Source organism: Elephas maximus, chromosome 23 (genome assembly GCF_024166365.1).
Source record: "Elephas maximus indicus isolate mEleMax1 chromosome 23, mEleMax1 primary haplotype, whole genome shotgun sequence".
NCBI classification, from domain to species: Eukaryota; Metazoa; Chordata; class Mammalia; order Proboscidea; family Elephantidae; genus Elephas; species Elephas maximus.
In genome coordinates this window covers 4,500,424-4,509,542 of record NC_064841.1, presented here as the reverse complement: position 1 = coordinate 4,509,542, position 9,119 = coordinate 4,500,424, and positions in this window count along the sequence as shown.

Here is a 9,119-nt window from a genome sequence, read left to right as displayed (position 1 = left end):
TGGCATAAAAATGTGCCAGCTGAAAGGTTTATCCACCCAGGGCTCCTGAGAAAGTCCAAGGTTAGAAAAAGACAAATACCGTGCCTCTCGATTTTCCCATTCATGAAGAATGACCATTTCCCTACCAGAGTGTGATATAAACTGTTGGGTTGGACCGAGTGACCCAAGGGCAAGAGTTAAGATTCCACTGGTTAGGTTGGAAAATCACTAAATACTTCCTCATTTCTTGCTGTGGTCACAGCAGTGAAATCTATGACTAGTAACCCACTGCTGTCGAGTCCGTTCTGACCATAGTGACCCTGTAGGACAGAGTAGGACTGCCCTGTAGGGTTTCCAAGGAGCTGCTGGTGGATTCCAACTGCCCACCTTTTGGTTAGCAGCTGTCATTTTTAATCATTATGCCACTAGGGCTCCATTGCCAGTAAGAGGAAGGGAAAATGGGGAGACGAGGGGTGGCTGGGGAAGAATGAAGACATGAGTCTTGTCTTGAGAGGTTTATGTTCCGGCCAGAATAAAACAAACAGGTGTACACACTCATTTGAAGAATGCCCAAAGTTTGGTCAGTAGAATGCAGTTTTAGGACATATAAAACACCTTGGTCACGGCACTTAAACCGTCTTGAGACTTTATCCTTTCTGAGTTTCAACTTGTTCCTCTGTTGTAAGGGCATTCTGATAGCGCCTGTCCTGCAGGGCTAGAGAGGAGCATATATGATAATGTAGATCAGGCGGTTAGCACAGTGGCTGGCCCTTAGTAATACCCATCTGAAGGCTGGCTTTTACCAATGATAACTTCCGAATCCTGGGCTTATGTCATTAAATCATTGTAAGGCCATGTTTTCTCTGGTTCCTGTAGAAAAGTTTTCTTTTTTTTTTTTTTTGCGTTAACATTTAATGTTACAGTGTTCTGGACAAGGCTGATAGGAGGAACATTTACTTTTCTTCAAAACCAGTTTTTTTTTTGTTGTTGTTGTTTGTTTTCTGTTATATGACTCTTCTGTAAACACCTGAATGACGCATCCTTCCCTGACCCAAAACCAAAATGAGAAGAGGATATGAAAAGGGAATTCAAAAAACAAGAAATATAAACTGCTAGTGAATAGAGGGAAAAATAAAGATGCCCAACATCATTAATTTAAAAAATATATAAAATAGCAATAAGGTGTTATTTTTACTCCCATATAAAATGCAGAAGTAGGCTTTCTCGTATTGCTGTGAGTGAAAATTGCTTCAAATTTTCTGGAATGAAATTTGTATCAAATATTCTAAGGTTTTTCTGATTCTAACCCAATAACTCCACTTGCAGAAATTTATCCTTAGGAAATAGGCATGAATGTGTGAAAGGATTGTTTTTTTTTTGCTGTCTTCTTCCCCCCAAAATCTTTAAACTATGACAATAAGAAGTTGATTAAATAAATTATGGTTCATAAATACAGTGAAATGCTATAAATCAGTTGTAAGAGCTTTTTAATGGGGAGGGGAAATGCTTCTTGATAAAGTGTTACAAAAAATACAGGGTGGTCAGGGTTTTATTAAGTATTTATATTTTAAAACAACATTCATTAACAATCAGAATTTCAGTTATGTGGGAAAATGTAGCATTTCCTGTACTTAAGGAAAAAATAGATTACAAAACAATAATACTGTACAATAGTAATTTTCTATAAAATCATATTTCTAGATGATACTGGAATTATACGTATCAGATGTTAACGATGATTATTTCTGAAAGCTAGGGTTTTATATGGTTTTAATTTCATTGTTTGTGTTTACTAATTTTTCTTCAAAATTTTTAAATTTAGTTTTAGTTACACAAGTAATAACACTAATACATTCCCTCCTTGGAAGGACTCACTAGTTTACAGTTTTAGGGTGTCTGTCCAGAGCCCTATCTGAGTGGCCCAGGAACTCCAGGCTGCTGTCTCTGCTCCAAAGTACAGATTGCAGATCATAGAGCAGCTGCTTTCTGCCGTTTTTCTCTCTCAGGCAGTTTGAGTCCTCCAAAATTGTCAGCTGGTCAGTTTCTATTAAAAAAAAAAAAAGGCTGAAATTTTAATGGGATTGCATTGAATTGATAGATTATATCACAGAGAATTGATATCTTAAGAATATTGAGTCTTCCCACGTATTAGCACAGTAAATCTACCAAATAACTCCTGCCTTCTATGTTTGTTTGTTGACTGCGCCCTCCCCCGTGAGGTATTTTTGAAAGCATGCTGTGTGTTAGAGTTGAACTGCTTCATAGGGTTTTCTGGGTTGTAATCTTAATGGAAGCAGATTGCCAGGCCATACCACTGGGTGGGTTTGAACCTCCAACCTTTAGGTTAGCAGCTGGGTGCGAACCGTTCTCTCCACCTGTTATTGTTGTCAGGTGCCATCCAGTCAGTTCTGACTCATAGTGACCCTGTGTACAACAGGATGAAACACTGCCCGGTCCTGCGCCATCCTCACAATTGTTGCTATGTTTGAGCCCATTGTTGCAGCCACTGTGTCAATCCATCTCGTTGAGGGTCTCCTCTTTTTTGCTCACTATTTACTTTACCAAGCATGATGTCCTTCTCTAGGAACTGGTCCTTCCTGGTAACATGTCCAAGTATATGAGACAAAGTCTTACCATCCTCCCTTCTAAGGCACATTCATTCTGGCTGTACCTCTTCCCAGACAGATTTGTTCATTCTTCTGGCAGTCCGTGGTATATTCAATATTCTTTGCTAATGCCAAAATTCAAAGGCTTCGATTCTTTGTTCATTGTCCGGCTTTCACATGCATGTGCTTTCACATGCATGTGCGGTGACTGAAAACACCATGGCTTGGGTCAGACGCATCTTCATCTTCAAAGTGACATCTTTGCTTTTTAACACTTTAAAGAGGTCTTTTGAAGCAGATTTGCCCAACGCAATATGTTGTTTGATTTCTTGACCACTGCTTCGTGGGCGTTGATAGTGGATCCAAGTAAAATGAAATCCTTGACAACCTCAATGTTTTCTCCATTTATCATGATGTTGCTTATTGGTCCAGTTGGGAGGATTTTTGTTTTCTTTATGTTGGAGTGTAGTCCATATTGAACGCTGAGGTCTTTGACCTTCATCACTGGGACCCTATTATGGATTGAATTGTGTCCCCCCGCCCCCTGCCCCCAACGTGTTGTGAATCCTAATCCCTATACCTGTGGTTATAATCCTATTTGGGGATGAGTGTTCTTTGTCATGTTAAGGGGCCATGTCAGTGGAGGGTGTGTTTTAAGCCAATCACCTTAGTGAAGTAAAAAACAGCAGATTAGGCATAGTGAAGAAAGCAGAGATGGGGAAGAGAGATGCCAAGCCACTTGAACATCGCCCAGGAGCAGAAGCTCAAAGGGGCAAGGACCTTCCTCCAGAGCTGGCACAGAGAGAAAGCCTTCCCCTGGAGACAGCATCCTGAATTTGGACTTCAAGCCTCCTAGACTGTGAAAAAATAGACTTCTGCTTGTTAAAGCCACCTGCTTGTGGTATTTCTGTTATAGCAGCACTGGATAACTAAGACAGACCCTATAATACATTCTCCATGTGGCAGCTCTTCTGCTCCTTAAAATCCTTCAGTGGCTTCCCATCACCTCAGAATCAGACCCAAGCTTCTTTCTACAGCGAAACAGTCCTCTGGGCGCCTGGTCTGGCTTCTGCCCACCTCCTGCTCTCAGGTCGTTCTGTAGACCCCTTATTCCATGAACTGGTGATGTTTGTTCTACTTCTCTGCCTTTGCATTTGCTCTTCCTGCAGCCTGGGATGCTTTTTCTCCAGCTTTTTCCATGGAAAAAAACACTCTCGTCTTTCAGCTTTCAAGTCAAACGCATCCCCTAAGACTGGTCTTCCTTAACGCTTTGTTTGAAGTCACCCCTTTGCCCCCAAAGGTTCTCCAACATGTCACCTTGCTATTTCCTTCCTGGCATTCACCTTCTCTGAAATTATCTTTATTTATGTTTATTCATATATATTTATGTGTATATACATATGTGTGTATATTGGCTATCTTCTTCCTATAGAAGGTGATCTGCAGGAGGGCAGGGTGTTACCTCTCTGCACCATTATTGCGTCTCCAGCATCCAGAACAATGTCTGGGACACAGAAGGTGCCTAATAAACATTCGATGAATGAATAAATAAATTCGGACAGACCAGAAAGCCGGTGGGCTTCAAATGTCAAAAGAGATTTCCCCCCAAACCCAGACATTACAATGGGGATTTGCATTAATTCTCCTAAGACAGGCATTTGTCATTCCATTTTAGAAGAGGAAATTGAAGCTGTAAAGGCTTGAGTAACTGAAAGAAGCTACCTGATCTATCAGTCACATAAACAACAGAATGCGAGCTCAAACTCTGGTCCTATCTGATTACTAAACCTGGCCCTTTCCCCTTTGGCCTACAATTGTGATATTTTCCATGAGTCCAAATTGTCTCAATGGCAACTAACAACAATAACAAGGGCAAATGGGGAGAGTCATTTACAACATACGTTCTGATGTTACAGAATATATAAATTAAGGGTGTTTGTGAGCAGCAAATAGTTATTAGAAGGTACTTCTATGAATTTCATATATCTAATCAAAACTCATAGAAATGGGTGGTAAAAGATGGCTTATAAACTCTGTGAGAATGATCAGCAGCTACGGTGTGGAGCCGGGGGACAGGGGTTCCATTTCTAGCTCTGACGCTAATTAGCTCTAAGACCTTGGGCGAGCCCTAGGACCTCCCTGGGCGTCATGTCTCTTGTCTGTAAGGTGAGGGAGCCAGTCTCTGGGACTTTTGATGCATACACACTAAGCTTGTGATTTAGCAGTTCCACATATGATATAGGAGCCCTGATGGCGCAGTGGCTAAGCACTCAGCTGCTAACCAAAAGGTCAGTGATTTGAACCTACCAGCCACTCAGCGGATGAAAGATGTGGCAGTCTGCTTCCATAAGGATTGTTGTTGTTGTTAAGTGCTGTTAAATCAATTCCGACTCATAGTGACCCCATGTACAACAGAACCAAACATTGCCTGGTCCTGCGCCATCCTCACAATCGTTATGCTTGAGCCCATTGTTGCAGCCACTGTGTCAATCCATCTTCTTGAGGGTCTTCCTCTTTCTCTCTGACCCTCTACTTTACCAAGCATGATGTCCTTCTCCAGAGACTGATCCCTCCAGATAACATGGCCAAAGTATGTGAGACGAAGTCTTGCCATCCTTGTTTCTAAGGAGCATTCTGGCTCTACTTCTTCCAAGACAGGATTATAGCCTTGGAAACCCTATGGGGCAGTTCTACTCCATCTAATAGTGTCACTATGAGTTGGAATTGACTTGATGGCAACTTTTTTTTTTTTTTTTAAATACATAAGATCCCTGGGTAGTGCAAACAATTTACGCTCAACTATTAACCTAAAGGTTGGTGGTTTGAGCCCCCCAGTGGCTCTATGGAAGAAAGGCCTGGTGATCTATTTCCATAAAGATTACACTAAGAAAACCCTATGGAGCTGTTCTGCTCTGTAACACATGCAGTTGCCCGAGGTTGGTATAGACTTGGTGGCTATAGGCTTGGTTTTGGTTTTATATGTGACATAAAAATAAACTAGTTTATTCCACTCAGGCAATGGGGGATCATCCAAATATAAGACAGATAATAAAGAAACGAAAATATAGACCCATTACCCATCTATTAAAATGCCTGTGTTGTCACACAGGAAAATCTATGCTCATAATTTGTGATTTGTGCTCTAAAAAGGAATACGCAAAAACATTAAGCAATGTGATGAAGTTTTTCTTTAAGCTTGAGGCTAAAGTGATTTCTTAAAATTTGTGTTGTTTAGAAACGGTTTATTTGTCACACTGAAAAAAAAAAAGGAAGATTCTGTTTTCTTTCCTGGAACTGACATCACGAGAAGGCTTAATGGGATGTTTAGTCAATTAAAAAAAAAATTTTTAACCCATTGCCGTTGAGTGGATTCTGACTCATAGCACCCAATAGGACAGAGTAGAACTGTCCCACAGGGCTTCCAAGGAGCAGCTGGAGGATTCCAATTACTGGCATTTTGGTTAGCAGCCGAGCTCTTAAGCACTGCGCCAGCAGGTCAGTTAGGTGAATGAATTAAGGCTTCCTGTTCACTGGTCCTTGAATTATTTCTAAAGAGAGACACGTGATGTTCTTGATTAAATTCTCTCCTCTTTGTGGTTTAGTAACTCAGCTGTTATTTGGGAGATGAACCAGAAAGTTTGTAAAAGATGACTCAATCAATTAAAAAGAAGAGTTGCACCACAAATTAAATTCTGTGAAGACGCTGTCCATTATTTGAGCATCTGGGGAGCCTTTGGCATTCTCATGGATTTAGGGGTCACTGAGACCTGTGGTCACAGTAGCCAGCAGGTAACGAAGATGCTTTCCCTCTTCCCCCTGAGGGAGCTCCTTCTCATTCCAAATTCCGAGGGAGAGAGTGGAAGACAGAAGGGTAGAATTTCACTAGAAGGAGCCCTGCACTAAAACTCAGCAGTCCTGAGTTCTAGTTCTACTTTTGCCAGTGATTAGCTGTTATTTTTGAGGTCAGTGGCCATTTTCCTCTGGTACTCACCTAGAAAAGGAGAAATGGAGCAGAATATCCCTGAGACCCGTTCTGGGTCTACTAGTCTATGAGCGTAGTACTGAATTTTGGGGACATTTATGGTCCAGGAGAGGCTGGCTGAAGGGGGGCTGGCTGAAGAGGCTCAACAGAGGACTATTATGGGTAAGGAACACTTGAAGCTGAAAAAGCACGTAACAGAAGTGATTGGACTGAGATCCAAGCACTGGAATCCTCCTGCTGGCTGCTTGGATGCCCTTTGGCATACAGGCCCATGGCCAGGATAGCTTTGGTTGTCTTTGTGTCCAGATAGATCAGGCTATCTGGGATGATTTTTTTTTTTTTTTAATTGAACTTTAGATGAAGTTTTACAGAACAAACTAGTTTCTCATCAAACAGTACATGCATTGTTTTATGACACTGGTTAACAACCCCACGACATGTCAACACTCTCCCTTCTCAACCCTGGGTTCTCTATTATCAGCTCTCCTGTTCCCTCCTGCCTTCTAGTCCCTGTCTCAGTGCTGGTGTGCCCCTTTAGTCTTGTTTTATTCCATGGGCCTGTTCAATCTTTGGCTGAAGGATGAACCTCACGAATGACCTCATTACTGAGCTGAAAATGTGTCTGGGGGCCATACTCTCAGGGTTTCTCCAGTCTCTGTCAGGCCAGCAAGCCTGGTCTTTCTTTTTGAGTTAGAATTTTGTTCTACATTGTGCTCCAGCTCTGTCTGGAACCCTCTATTGTGATCTCTGTCAGAGCAGTCAGTGGTGGTAGCCAAGCACCATCTAGTTGTACTGGACTCAGTCTGATGGAGGCCGTGGTAGATGTGGTCCATTGGTCCTTTGGACTAATATTTCCCTTGTGTCTTTAGTTTTCTTCATTCTTCCTTGCTCCTGAAGGGGTGAGACTAGTGGAGTATCCTAGGTGGCCTCTCACAGACTTTTAAGATCCCAGATGCTATTTACCAAAGTAGAATGTAGAACATTTTCTTTATAAACTATGTTATGCCAATTGAGCTAAATATGCCCCAAGACCATGGTCCCCACAGCCCTCAGCCCAGCAATTCAGTCCCTCAGGGAATTTGGGTTTGTCTATGGAGCTTTTTTTATGGAGCTACCACAACCTTGCCTTGTACAGGTTGTGCTGGCTTCCCCAGTATTGTGTACCGTCTTACCCTTCACCAAAGTTACGACTTATCTACTAAGTGTTGTTACATCCCCACACCTCCCCTCTGTCTGGGATGATTCTAAGGGAAGCCTAGCTAGACTTCTCTGGTGGAGTCAGGAGAGGGCTTTAATCTGACGCAGGCTATCTGACTAATTGGCTTTGTGCAGCTTGTCATGGGAGAGCAGAACAAGAACGAGTTCTCCTGGGAGGAGAAGAACTATTTGTTCAAGCAGTTACAGTTAAAAACACAGGACCTCCTGGGACGGAGACTGATACCAGAAGACATCAGTTATTCTCCCTTCACAACCCAGAGTGTCACATTCTTCTAGGTCAGAGCTATAGCTTTCTTTCCCACCAGATTTTAATGCAGATAATATCTATTTTAATACTCTCCTGGAATCCTATTTATCAAAGCAAGAGAGAGAGAACTGTACTCAGAATACCTTCCAAACCAAATCAAACCAAACCTGTTGTTGTCGAGCTGTTTTCGACTCATAGCCGCCCTATAGGACAGAGTAGAACTGCCCCATAGGATTTCCAAGGAGTGGCTGGTAGATTTGAACTGCTGACATTTTGGTTAGCAGCTGTTATGGATCGAATTGTGTTTATGCTCAACTACAAAGATGTGTGTCAACTTGGCTAGGCCATGATTTCCAGTATTGTGTGGTTGCCTTCTATTTTGTGATCTGATGTGGTTATACTGTGTGTTGTAAATCCTAACCTACATGATGTTAATGGGGCAGAATTAGAGGCAGTTACATTAACGAGGCAAGACACAATCTACAGGATTAGGTTGTGTCTTGAGTCAATCTCTTCTGAGGTATAAAAGAGAGAAATGAGCAGAGAGGAGAGGGACCTTATACGGCCAAGAAGGAAGAGCCCGGAGTAGAGCACGTCCTTTGAACCCCGAGTCCCCGCACTGAGAAGCTCCTAGACCAGGGGAAGATTGATAACAAAGACCTTCCCCTAGAGCCAACAGAGAGAGAAAGTGTTGCCTTGGAATTGGTGCACTGAATTTGGACTTCTAGCCTCCCAGACTGTGAGACAATAAATTTCAGTTTGTTAAAGCCATCCACTCTTGGTATTTCCATTATAGCAGCTCTAGATAACTAACACAGCAGCCGAGCTGCTGCACCAATACCTTAGGGTATATATTTTCAAAGTACTCTTTTATGGGGATGTTGATGCAGGAAAATGAAGTGTCCACATAATGGTCTTTTTCACTTTAGACTTTTAATCTATTTGTTATATCGTAGTTAGTTATGCCATGGGTCCTGGGCCTAGAAGGGCCTTCAAAGACTATCAAATCTGTAGTGTTCTGGTAAACTGACTCTCTAGAAATAAAAGCCCAGACAAGTAGCATTTGCTTATTTCCGAGATGTAAATA